Raw genomic sequence first — 13,682 nt, forward strand, 5'->3', positions numbered from 1 at the left:
CTGGAGATTAGCAGTTGTCGGTGTTGAGTACTGAGGCTGTTGCAGCAATGCCGTCATCATGGGGAATGCTGGTGTAGAGTGCCGAGACGTCCATTGTGACGAGGAATGTTCCTGGTTCAACTGGTCCATGGGTGCTGAGTTTCTGTAGGAAGTCCGTCGTGTTGCATCAGAAGCTGGGCGTACCTTGTACGATGGGTTTCAGGATGCCCTCGATGTAGCCAGAGAGGTTCTCACACAGTGTTTCATTGTCTGAAACGATAGGACGGCCTGGTGTGTTGGCCTTGTGTATTTTCGGGAGGCAGTAGAGATCTCCAATGTGGGGAGTACGTGGGATGAGAGCACGTAGGGTGCTCTGAAGGTCTGGATCCAAGGTCTTGATCAGTCTGTTGAGTTGGCGGATGTGTTCCTTGGTCGGATCTGCGGGTAACTGTCTGTAGTGCTCCTGGTTGTTGAGTTGTCGGTATACTTCTTTGCAATAGTCTGTTCTGTTTAGTATGACGGTGGCCCCTCCTTTGTCTGCTGGTCAGTAATAATATGGTCCAGACAGAAGCAGATTGGATAAGTTCTGAATTGTACCTGCAACATGAACAGCAGCAGTTTGACAGCACCTCACACCTTCAACATAATAAAATTCCCCAAGGCACTTCACAGGAATGTTATCAAACAAAATGTTGGATCCAGGCCAAATATTCATATCGTTGACCGAAATCTCGATCAATGAGAATGCTCCTCAGGAGCATCTGAAAGGAAGTGGCGATGTTTAGAGATTAAATTCCAGAGATTAGTGCTGTTGTGTTATAAAATCCTGGGATTGTTTGTTATACAAGACACATGGCACCAATCACACATAGGAGATGTGATAAACATGTTGTGAGTTCATTTATTAAGACGAGGCATTTGAGAAAAGTTACACATCGTAAAAAGCGTGAAGACATCAAGTCATTAGAATCATAGAATCCCTACCGTGCAGAAGGAGGCCATTCGGTCCATCAAGTCTGCACTGACCCTCTGAAAGAGCATCCTATCTGGGCCCATGCCCCCAACCTATCCCCGTGACCCCATCTAACCTTTTTGGACAGTAAGGAGCAAGTTAGCATGGCCAATCCACCTAACCTGCATATCTTTGGACTGTGGGAGGAAACCGGAGCATCCGGAGGAAACCCACGCAGACAGTGACCCAAGGCCGAAATTGAGCCCAGGTCTCTGGCGCTATGAAGAAGCAGTGCTAACCATTGTGCCATGTGCCACCACACAAAGTGTGTGCACACAAAGTGTGTCTGCACTTTTCTCAAAGAAAAGGGGAAACTATGACAGGATCACATGACACATTTCCATGCTAATGATGTCATGCTGATATCCCTTCATATCATATCACAACACCCCCCTTTCTTTTTAAAGATACCTTCCCCCCTCCAAAGACGTTTCACTGTTTAAAATACATGTTTATCTTTAGTTACCATTATGTAAGTGTATATGACTGAATTGATGAGTCTCTGAAGTGTAAATGTAATCTGCTTGTAGCCCAGATCTTGTGCGGTGACCTTGTCTGGAGGTTTCTTTAAGAGTTTGCGGTGAGCAAGTGGATTGGCATTCTTGGATGGTGTTCCTACTTGCATTTGGGATCTTGTCCCTGATTGAATGGGACTGTATGACTATTGAGGATATGGGATGGATCCGATTTACCCTCAGGTCATGTCCCAACATTTCACCGCTGTGTGTGAGGACTTCATAGAACATAGAACATAGAACAATACAGCGCAGTACAGGCCCTTCGGCCCACGATGTTGCACCGAAACAAAAAGCCATCTAACCTACACTATACCATTATCATCCATATGTTTATCCAATAAACTTTTAAATGCCCTCAATGTTGGCGAGTTCACTACTGTAGCAGGTTGGGCATTCCACGGCCTCACTACTCTTTGCATAAAGAACCTACCTCTGACCTCTGTCCTATATCTATTACCCCTCAGTTTAAAGTTATGTCCCCTCGTGCCAGCCATTTCCATCCGCGGGAGAAGGCTCTCACTGTCCACCCTATCCAACCCCCTGATCATTTTGTATGCCTCTATTAAGTCTCCTCTTAACCTTCTTCTCTCCAACGAAAACAACCTCAAGTCCATCAGCCTTTCCTCATAAGATTTTCCCTCCATACCAGGCAACATCCTGGTAAATCTCCTCTGCACCCGCTCCAAAGCCTCCACGTCCTTCCTATAATGCGATGACCAGAACTGTACGCAATACTCCAAATGCGGCCGTACCAGAGTTCTGTACAGCTGCAACATGACCTCCTGACTCCGGAACTCAATCCCTCTACCAATAAAGGCCAACACTCCATAGGCCTTCTTCACCACCCTATCAACCTGGGTGGCAACTTTCAGGGATCTATGTACATGGACACCTAGATCCCTCTGCTCATCCACACTTTCAAGAGCTTTACCTTTACTTCATAGGACTTTAGTTAGGAACAACTCCTTGTCATCTCGGCAGGCTGCCATGCACCTTCATGACATCCTGGATGAGAACTGGTCCCAACTTTAAACTTGACAATTCTGCACCCATATTTTTATTGTGCATTTTGGTCACCTTCTCTTGTAGTTTTAAATGTTGCTCTCTTCTGAGAGAGTAGAATGGGTAAGAGTTTGTAAATTGGTACACCAACTGTGAACTCTGCCGGTAATGGAATAGTTTCACTTAAAGGTGTCACTCTCAGGTGTAACATTGCAACGTGTAGATCCGGTTTGGTCTGTCTGCATTTGAGAATTAGGGATTTCACTGTGTGAATCACATGTCCAGGTCGGCTGTTAGATTTTGGGTAATGAAGAGAAGAAAGAGTGTGTTCGATATTCCACTTCTCACACACATCCTGGAATGGCTGGCCGATGAGTTCTGGATTGTTATACATAATGATCTCTTTAGGCACCCAGAATAAACTGGAAATAACAATTAAGCGTGTGCCTGACAAGCTGTGCTTTACGTATTGTGAAATAGTCCAAAGGTGTGCCGGTTAGGTGAATTAGACATGTTAAATTGCCCCTAGGTGTTCACAGGTTGGGTGGGGTGACAGGGTTAGAGCGGGGATTGGGCCTAGGTAGGGTGGTCATTCAAAAGGGTTGGTGCAACTCCATGGGTCGAATGGCCTCCTTCTGCACTGTAGGGATTCTATGATTCTATGAATGGGGTATTTGGCAAAATTGTCACCAATGGTTTTGAAATCAGCGCCATGGACATGAAAGTGGCCGGATGCAATTTTGGACCAAGGGTGGCTGGAAACTTCACCTGGAATCAGTGGTGCTCAGATTGTTATTAGGATGAGGCCACAACATGCTGGTAGATCTGCAATCACTGGGCCTTTAGCTTCGACGATGTAGAATATCTCCAGCACCCAAGATGATTAATTGTACTTGCACTACGGGACTATAGACCCTACACATGGAATGAATAGTTTCTCAGCAACAGGTTTCACCATAATGTTCGATGTTTGTGGATACACGTCTTTTAGAATTCGCAGGGGTGGTATGTTATCACTGCCCCTGTGTTATCCTGGCCGGTATAGTTACCAATCTCTGAGGGACAGATTATTCTGATCTTGGTAAACACTTCAGACGGGGTGATGGCATCTATATTTTCCCGAAGACTGATGGTGTGAAAAGTGTGTTCACTGCTCTTCCTCTCACTGTGCACATCATTGTCATTTTCAATCACCTCATGTGCATGATCCTGGAGCTCTGATAGCCTTTTCTCCAGTTCACTGCCACTGCTAATGACCCTTTCTGCCACATGCTTTACAGAATTGATGGAAAGCTGGGCATTTCCTTGGTGCATGCAGAAGACCACATCTTCCACATGTCATGCTAGGTTTGGGAGTTTGATTGAGCGCATCCACCATGAGGTTTTACTTAGGACCTTTAAACTTTGTCAACTTGCAAGGATCGGACGTTCGCTCATCCTTGAGTAGCTTCACAATGCTATACATTTTGGGCTTGCCTAGCAGGTCTTTCTGGTAGACTTCCATGAGTGTGGATGTGGCCACCAGTTCGCCAATCCTGTATACTTGCTTTGCATTTCAAAAATCACAGTATGTACCCTTCTCTTTGCATCTGCTGATCAAGTGGCCTATGGATTCTGCAGGCGGTCGTCAAAATGACATGAACTCCAGTCAATGAACACAGACGTTTAACCTGGTTCTAAATTGGTCTTCCAATATAGTCGATATATTTTGGGGATTTCTTGCTCTTTTGTTAATCCTGACCTTCGTTAGCAATTGCTAGGTGAATTTGTACGGCCTGTTCGTCAGGTTTAGACATGTCTGAATCAAGAAACCACTGCTTTGTACGCTGTGTAACCATTTTGAATTGGGGAATTTTGTGCACATTCTGACACTATCCTTTTTACCTTCTTTCTTTGGCAGTGCCTGGGATGTGTGTCATTGTAGCCATTTTTACTCGCTTTTCCTACCGTTGAAGGTGGGTTTTGGTAAGAACAGACCCGTGGTAATAGTGTCTTTGCTGTTTATGCAATTTACTGTTCATCAACTTCCAAAGTCACCCGTTAAGAATGCAACCTCCTCGGGCGCCATTTTAATAACTCTTTATTTTGTTTGACTATTGATCCAACCCACACCCTGATCACTGTCCTTTCCTGACTGAGCTAAGCCAGTGCTTGTCCTTTTGACGTGTTGTCCCATCCTCAGAATTGAGGGTCCATATCCTCTCACCATGAGGGGTCCATCTGTTTTCCAGCTCTTCATTTGAGCGCCAGCTCTGCGCCTCCAAAGCTTTTCTCTTTCAGCACTCTCTAAGGCTTAACTTTGTTGCAATCTGACCAAATCATCAAGGGTCTTCTCACGCCATGGAGCATGATCTAAGACTGTTCAACATGTGAATGAAAAAAAAATGAAATGAAAATCACTTATTGTCACAAGTAGGCTTCAAACGAAGTTACTGTGAAAAGCCTCTAGTCGCCACATTCCGGCGCCTGTTCAGGGAGGCTGGTACAGGAATTGAACCCGCGCTACTGGCCTGCCTTGGTCTGCTTAAAAAGCCAGCTCTTTAGCCCTGTGCTAAACCAGCCCCTACTCATCCTGTATTTAATTTTGATGCCACCTGTCTCAGCACTGCTGAACACAATATTGTATTATTATAATGCTTTAATCCTTGGGCTTAATAACTATACAAGATACAATACACCAATTGCTCATAAGGGAGTCATTTATTAATGAGGCACATGAGAATCATTGTACATAGTTATAAAACTTGAAGGCCTCGAGCTGTGTGTGTGTGCTCGACTCAAAGCAAAAGCGAAACTAAGACTGGATTACATGAGACATTTCCCTTCTAATGATGTCATGCTGATATCCCTTAAAGAACAAAGAACAAAGAAAACTACAGCACAGGAACAGGCTCTTTGGCCCTCCAAGACTGCGCCGACCATGCTGCCCATCTAAACTAAAATCTCCTACACTGCCGGGGGCCGTATCCCTCTAGTCCCATCCTATTCATGTATTTGTCAAGATGCCCATTAAACGTCACTATCGTCCCTGCTTCCACCACCTCCTCCGGTAGCGAGTTCCAGGCGCCCACAACCCTCTGTGTAAAAGACTTGCCTCGTACAGCTCCTCTAAACCTTGCCCCTCGCACCTTAAACCTATGCCCCCTAGTAATTGACCCCTCTATCCTGGGGAAAAGCCTCTGACTATCCACTCTGTCTATGCCCCTCATAATTTTGTAGCCCTCTATCAGGTCGCCCCTCAACCTCCGTCGTTCCAGTGAGAACAAACCGAGTTTATTCATCTGCTCCTCATAGCTAATGCCCTCCATACCAGGCAACATCCTGGTAAATCTCTTCTGCACCCTCTCTAAAGCCTCCCCATCCTTCTGGTAGTGTGGCGACCAGAATTGAACACTATACTCCAAGTGTGGCCTAACTAAAGCTCTATACAGCTGCAACATGATTTGCCAATATTTATACTTAAAGGCAATGACAGCTGAGATACGGCCACAGAGGGTGGAGCGATTAAAATCAGGGACGTGAGAGAGGCCAGAATTAGTGAGGTAAAGATATTTCAGAGCTTTGTTGATGTGGAGGAGATTACAGAGATAGGGACGGGTGAGACCATGGAGGCATTTGGAAAAACAAGGGATGAGAATTTTGAAATTGAGACGCTGCCAGACTGGGAGCCCATATTTTTAGATAAACACAGGATTGCAATTGGCTTTAGTTAAGATGAAGTCATAAGGGTTTAGGTTAAGATCAAGATTATGGAAGATAGGAGGCCAGTGAAGAGTACATTGCAACAGTTGAGAGAGAGTAGCAAAGGCATGAGTGAGAGTTTCAGCAGCAGACTAGCTGAGCATCTGGAGGTGGACAGAATTAACTAAGAATCTTGTTCTTCTTTTCAACTGCAGGTCTTAAATATATGGCAACATCTAATAAGGTCATCTCCAGTTAAATGAATATGATCGTCAAAGTAGTTCTCAGTGTAATGAGGCACACTGTTTTTCCTGTTTTTAATTGACCATGTTGGATTGTGATACAATATGCCACTTACTCCTCCTTTTAGTTTAACATAGGTTTTAGGATTAGCACAGATTACAAAGTCTGTCATAAACTACAACAGTCTCATTAACACACCAAGTCCCTTTTAAGCACACAGGATGACTGTGGTAAGGTACACTTCTAGCTGAACTCAAGTGAATGTCTGTGGATTTTTCCTCAGAATCCCCCCAGCTGATTCTTATACCGTGTGCCACCTTGCCTCACTGAACTCCGGCTCCCAGACGAGCGTTTTCAAATTCCGCTTTCAAAAGTCACACTTTATTATGCTTTTCCCCTGCTGCTTCCAGCAAGCTTTCGCTTTTAGGTTTTACACCTCTTCCTTCAGGTTTCGTTTGTCTTAAAGACTTTTACATAAACTCCAAGGTCCAGCTACCAATTTCCACAATTATTGAAAGAATGTCTCCTAAACTATAGTAATTAGCACGACTGCCAATATCTTTCTGTTCTGATTCCCAGTCTTTTCAGTGCTATTAACTCCAGACTTCTGGGAAACTTCTCTTCATTTCTCCCATTTCCTTAACTTTAGATTTCTGGCATTACTTCATGGTATGGTTGTTCTTCTAGCAAGTCTGAGAGAGATGCTCCCTCTTTCACCTTCCAAAACCAACTGTTTCTAGCAAGGATGTGAGAGCTGCCTTCTCTCTCACTGCCTATTTCCAGCTGCAATCAAATCAGCTAAACTAAAACTTAAAAGCTTCTGAAATGAAATGAAATGAAAATCGCTTATTGTCACAAGTAGGCTTCAAATGAAGTTACTGTGAAAAGCCCCTAGTCGCCACATTCCGACGCCTGTTTGGGGAGGCTGGTACGGGACTTCTCTACCTTAGAAGGCCCCTGTTTCTAAGCCACCACTGCCGGTTCATTTATTCTTTTCACCATAGCCCTCTCTAAGCACAATAGAATCACAGTTTGAATTGAAATCAACCCCCACATATAGAAACACCTTCGTCCAGCATGAATCTAACTGTAGGTTTTACCCTTCCAGGCACATAAACATTAAATTAAACCCTCTTAAAACTACACCTTATTTTTAATGTTGACCAATGCAAATATAAGTCTGTTAAACCTCCCTTTATTTTCGTACAGTGATAAGGACATATGATTCATATAATGACTGCACAACTGTGGGAATCAAATTGGTTTGGCTGCTAAATATATCGCCTGAAATATCAAATGATAAACTAGCTTGTTGTCTTAGTAAAATAGGACAAGAAATCATTTTGACAGAGTTGCGATCTTGGTTTGGTGGATGAACAGCTGTTCTCAAGGTTACTGAACTTGGAAGATGCACACTCTTTTTTATGTTAGTGTTGTAAAACATTGTCTGGACTTGGTCAATGAATTCCAGTCGGTGGTCTAATATAGAGATTAATGCAAATGTCTGAATTCTCTTTGGTGAATTAAACATCCGATTGTGTCAGCTTCCGTCATCTCAGCGAGGCATATCAAGGCAGTCCTTCCCTCTGAGGGATTGTTTAATGAATTGGAGCTTTTGACTGGTCTGGGAAATTTCCACTCAGATGAGTTAATCCCATTATCCCTGAGTCATATTTAGAGAGAGGTGACAGATAATAACTCACTGGTTACTCTTCACCAATTTGCCATTTCCTCCTACTTCAGGAAGGAGTTACCTGTGGTAATGTGATTAGAACTTATGACATGTACATGCCTATCAGAGGAGGAGAGCTACTGTCAGTGGAAAAATTGCAATGTTTGGGGCTCGTCAAGTGATGCTCGCTACCAGTGATGTATAAAACAAGCTAATCTTTGGATACAAAACAGTGTTTGTGAGGCAGAGGTAAGATCTCAGAATCTGAATTTAAATGCTACTCATTTTCAGAATGACTGCGTGTGTGTGTTTATATTGAACCAAGGTGTTTATTAATGTGTCTGATTATCTGCAGTCAAATGAATTCTAAATGCCTGTACTGTATTCCTTTTTTCTACCACTGTGGTCTATACATTTATATTCCTGTGGGCTTCGTACTCACTTCTTATAGTTGGTGCATATATTATGAATTCTTTGAATCTTCAGTTTCGTAAGGAATCTGTAAGTCTTTTTGCAAAGTCAAGTAAACGTGGTTGTTGAATGATCAGTTAGTCAGGAGAGCTTGGTTTCTGTAAGTGGCTCTCATTAGGGTTTAATCCTAATCAAACTTTAGGGGCTATATTTGATAGCCCCTGGAACTAGGCTGTGGGGGGAGGGGGGGGAGCTGATAATATATGATTTATCTATGCCCACTAACTGTCAATGGAGGCAAATTGCTAACTTTATGCTGTCTGCTGTTTGCCCTGAAGAGATACAACATGTCAGAGAGCATCTTTTAAAGCTTTTGGATGCTACACTGGAGGGGGTGGCAAGGACGGGAGACATTTTTTTATACACACCGGCCCAAGAGGCCTGAAAAGAGTTGTTCAGAAGACAGTGGGAGCAGACTGCATGGTTGTCAATGCCGTGGGTTAAACCTCGAAGACCTGTGTAGCACCATCAATCACACACGAGGCGAGACGTAAAGACTTCAATCGAGGCTTCATTGAGCAGACTTGTTCAGACTCGTTCCCCAGCAGCTCAGTCACAGAATGCAGCTGCGGGGATTAACCCAGGTTCTTATACCCCGCCTATCTGGGTGGAGCCCAGTAGGCGGCGGATCCAATCGGGATCCAGCATCTGTCCTCCAATGGCTCCTCGGCATTCATGGTGCACCGTATTACCCTTAATACATACCACCACAACCTGGATGCAGTGCTGCAAGAAATCTAATGACGTCCATGCTTCCTCATACAAAAAATTTATTGTAAACCATGAGCGAGTTTCTCTGTTTGAGAGACTCACTGTTGACGCTGGGACTCAATGGCGAGTGTTCTACGACCATGAAAGCAGTGCCGGTCCAGGAGCAATTCAGGACCCGTTAATGGGCTAGCACCGACCCCACGTGGGACTAGTGCAGTTCCAATGCAAGACGGCTACTGATTCACCGGGGTCGGGACCGGAAGGACTTTGAATGACGGCCGCTGTCGATATACAGAGAAGCGATGCCGCGCCTCCTCGCCCTGTTTGTCGGCTGGTTCTCCACACTCACCAGGTGGCCCCTGCTCACCTGGGGCAGGCTCCGATTCCACAGGGCCCAACCCGAGCACCTCCTGCTCGTAACGTTTTCGTGCAACCGCCAGGGCTGTGGCGGCCAGGATGATGACCACCATGCCAGGTTAGATGCTGAAATCTATTGTTTGCAGGCGGTAAAGTGCGGACATATTAGCAAGGTGGGCACCCCCGTGCCTGATCATGCCTAACACTGTGGCCCCGACCTGCACTGCAGCCCTTGCCCCTCATGTCCCCCACCCACCCCCAGCCATTTCCCCAGCACTCTGCCTTCCACACTTCCCCTGGACCCGTTGGTGTCAGACACAAGGGGGGCCTGTGTCCCCGGCACTCGTCCATGTCGGCAGGGGTACAATGGCTGACCCTACACATGCTGGCTGTACGGTCTGCGGCCCCCTATCCAGTGAAGTATTTTGGGATCTGCTGTGGCGTCCTCCTTGGGTGGGCCAGGTGATGCCTTGCCAGAGGGTGGTGCCCGGGTGTGGGTGGAGCCGGGGCACTCATACGGCCGGTGCAGCTCTGCACAGAAACGGGCCACGGTGGGCGGTCAGTGGGGTGCGCAGCAAGATGGCTGCCTTGCCGGCCGCAGCAACGACGCCCCATGCCTGAACACTCTGGCCGGGGGTCACCCCGACCACGGCCCATTCCTGTTCACAGCTTGTTACTCCATTATATATATATATATATGTATATAAATATACAGGATATATAATACACGTACCTTGGAAGCAAACTGTGAATGAAGACTACTTCCCTCTCTCAATTGCTCTCTTTCTCTCTACCTATTTTTTGCTCTGTCTCTCTCTCTCTTTCTCTGTCTTTCTGTCTCTCTCTGCTCCTCTTTCTGTTTCTCTCTATCTATCTCTCTCTACCACTCTCTCTCTCTCTTTCTCTCCCTCTTTTTCTTTCTCCTTCTCTCTCTCTCCCTTTCTTTCTCTCTCCGTCTCTCACTTGCTCTCTCTCACTCTCGCTCTCTTTGTTCCTCTCTCTCTGTCTCTATCTCTCTCTCCCACTTTCTCTCTCTTTCTTTTTCTCTCTGTCTCTCTCTCCCTCTGTCTCGCACTCTCTCTCTGTTCCTCTCTCTGTTTCTCGCTCTGTTTCTCTCTCTCTCTTTCTGTCTTTCTTTCTCCCTCTCCCTCGCTCTCCCTCTCTGTTCCTCTCTCTCACTGTCTCTCTCTGTCTCTCTCTGTCTCTCTCTCTCTCTCAATGTCTCTCTCTCTCAATCTTTCTCTCTCTCTCTCCAGGTCTCTCTCTCTCTCTCCATGTCTCTCTCTCTGTCTCTCTGATATGCCATCAATAAACACACGACGCGTGATGAACGTAACTGAGGCTTTAATACACTAAACATCAAACCTCCTGCCTCTGGACCCGAACTGGGTCGGAGGCGGAGACTTGCCACCTTTATACATAAGCCCGAGGGGAGGAGCCACAGGCGGAGCCAGCCTGGACAAGCCCAGGCATGTACAACACAACACAATGCCATACAATGCAATACCATGGTTTACCGCATTCACCCCCTGTTGAAAAAAAGAGTCCGGCGGGGGTGATGTGGTCTTAAAGGTCAAGTCTGTCGGGGGCCTTGACCTTCCGTCGTGATCGCCTCAGTCTCGGCTGTGGTGTGGGCACCGGTGTCAAGATCTGCACGTTCGGGAGTGTGCTGTCTTCTTCTCCTTCACCCAGATGTTGAGTCGGCGAAAGGTGGGGAGGGGGGGTGCGGTGTATGGGCGGAGGTGGTGGTGATTGTCGCCGGTGGGCCTGCGGGTGCTAGTTCGTGAGGTAGGTGGGCAGGGGTGGTGGAAGACGGTGTAGGGTCGGGGGTGGTGGTGATGGTCGCCGGGAAACCTGCAGGTGGCAAATCCCGAAGGGAGACTGTGTCCTGCCGCCCGTCCTGATGTGCTACGTAGGCATATTGTGGGTTTGCATGGAGGAGCAGGACTTTCTCAACGAGGGGGTCGGTTTTATGGTTCCTCGCATGCTTCCGGAGAAGGACGGGCCCTGGGACTGCCAGCCAAGACGGGAGCGAGACCCCGGAAGTGGATTTCCTGGGGTAGGCAAACATATGTTCATGAGGAGTCTCGTTGGTGGCTGTACACAGGAGCGACCGGATGGAGTGGAGCGCATCGGTGAGGACCTCCTGCCAGCGGGAGACTGGGAGACCTCTAGACTGTAGGGCCAGAAGGACGGCCTTCCAGACCATCGCGTTCTCCCTCTCCACCTGTCCGTTTCCCCGGGGGTTATAGCTGGTTGTCCTGCTGGAGGCGATGCCCTTGCTGAGCAGGAACTGACGCAACTCGTCGCTCATAAACGAGGATCCCCGATCACTGTGGATGTAGGTGGGGAACCCGAACAGGGTGAAAAGACTGTGCAGGGCCTTGATGACGGAGGCAGAGGTCATGTCAGGGCACAGGATTGCGAAGGGGAATCTTGAGTAATCGTCAACGATGGTTGAGTAAGTACACATTACGGTCAGTGGAGGGGAGGGGCCCTTTGAAGTCGATGTTGAGGCGCTGAAAGGGGCGGGAGGCCTTTACCAGGTGTGTTCTATCCGGCCGATGGAAGTGCGGTTTGCACTCCGCGCAGACCTGGCAGTCCCTGGTCACGGACCTGACCGCCTCGATGGAGTAAGGCAGGTTGCGAGCCTTGATGAAGTGAAAAAAACGGGTGACCCCCGGGTGACAGAGGTCATTGTGGAGGGCCCAAGCCGGTCTACCTGTGCGCTGGCACATGTACCGCGGGATAGGGCATCTGGGGGCACATTGATCTTCCCGGGTCAATACAAGATATCACAGCTGTAGGTGGAGAGCTCGATCTTCCACCTCAGAATCTTGTCATTCTTAATCTTGCCCCACTGTGTGTTATTGAACATGAAGGCAATCGACCGTTGGTCAGTGAGGAGAGTGAATCGCCTGCTGGCCAGGTAATGCCTCCAATGTCGCACAGCTTCTACGATGGCTTGGGCTTCCTTTTCGACGGAGAAGTGTCGAATTTTGGAGGCATGGAGGGTACGGGAGAGGAAAGCTACGGGCCTGCCCGCCTGGTTGAGGGTAGCGGCCAGAGCAAAGTCTGACGCATCACTCTCCACCTGGAATGGGATGGACTCGTCCACAGCGTGCATCGTGGCTTTGGCAATATTTGCCTTGATGCGATTGAAGGCCAGTCGGGCCTCAGCCGTCAGGGGAATAATGGTGGATTTGATCAGTGTGCGTGCCTTGTCCGCATAGTTGGGGACCCACTGGGCGTAGTACGAGAAGAACCCCAGGCATCTCTTCAGGGCCTTGGGGTAGTGGGGGAGGGGGAGTTCCAGGAGGGGGCGCATGCGGTTGGGGTCGGGCCCTAGGACTCTGTGTTCCATGACGTTGCCGAGGATGGCTAGGCGGGTTGTGTGGAAGACGCATTTTTCTCTATTATAGGTGAGGTTCAGGAGTTTCGCGGTGTGGAGGAAGTGGCGGAGGTTCTCGTTATGGTCCTGCTGGTCATGGCCGCAGATGGTGACATTGTCTAAGTACGGGAACGTGGCCCGCAGCCCGTACTGGTCAACCATTCGGTCCATTTCTCTTTGGAAGACCGAGACACCGTTGGTGACGCCGAAGGGGACCCTGAGGAAGTGGTAGAGGCGGCCATCTGCCTCGAAGGCAGTGTATTGGCGGTTCTCCGGGTGGATATGGTGCTGGTGGTACTCGGACTTCAAGTCAACTGTGGAGAAGACGCGATACTGCGCAATCTGATTGACCATATCAGATATGCAGGGAAGGGGGTACGCATCGAGCTGCGTGTACCGGCTGATGGGTCTGGCTGTAGTCGATGACCATCCGGTACTTCTCCCCAGTCTTGACGACCACCACTTGGGCTCTCTAGGGGCTGTTACTAGCCTCAATGATCCCCTCTCGTAGGAGTCCGACCTGATAAAGGCCCTGTCCTGGGCACTGTATCGCCTGCTTCTGGTAACAACAGGTTTACAGTCCGGGGTGAGGTTTGCGAAGAGGGAGGGTGGGGCGACCTTAAGGGTCGTTAGGCTACAGACGGT

General features: G+C 47.8%; 1 protein-coding gene across 7 annotated transcripts in view; it reads left to right on the forward strand.

Moving 5' to 3' along the window:
* Positions 1-13,682, forward strand: part of LOC140425632 (cadherin-12-like) — a 774,748-nt gene that overhangs the window by 491,382 nt on the left and 269,684 nt on the right. For 2 of the 7 annotated variants that reach the window (XM_072510141.1, XM_072510142.1), the window contains exon 3: positions 8,179-8,356. The exons of the other annotated variants lie outside the window; for them this stretch is intronic. The gene's annotated coding sequence lies outside the window, so the exon portion shown is untranslated. The remainder of the gene's footprint in view (positions 1-8,178; positions 8,357-13,682) is intronic. 7 annotated transcript variants of the gene reach the window in all.

This window comes from Scyliorhinus torazame, chromosome 6, assembly GCF_047496885.1.
Source record: "Scyliorhinus torazame isolate Kashiwa2021f chromosome 6, sScyTor2.1, whole genome shotgun sequence".
NCBI classification, from domain to species: domain Eukaryota; kingdom Metazoa; phylum Chordata; class Chondrichthyes; order Carcharhiniformes; family Scyliorhinidae; genus Scyliorhinus; species Scyliorhinus torazame.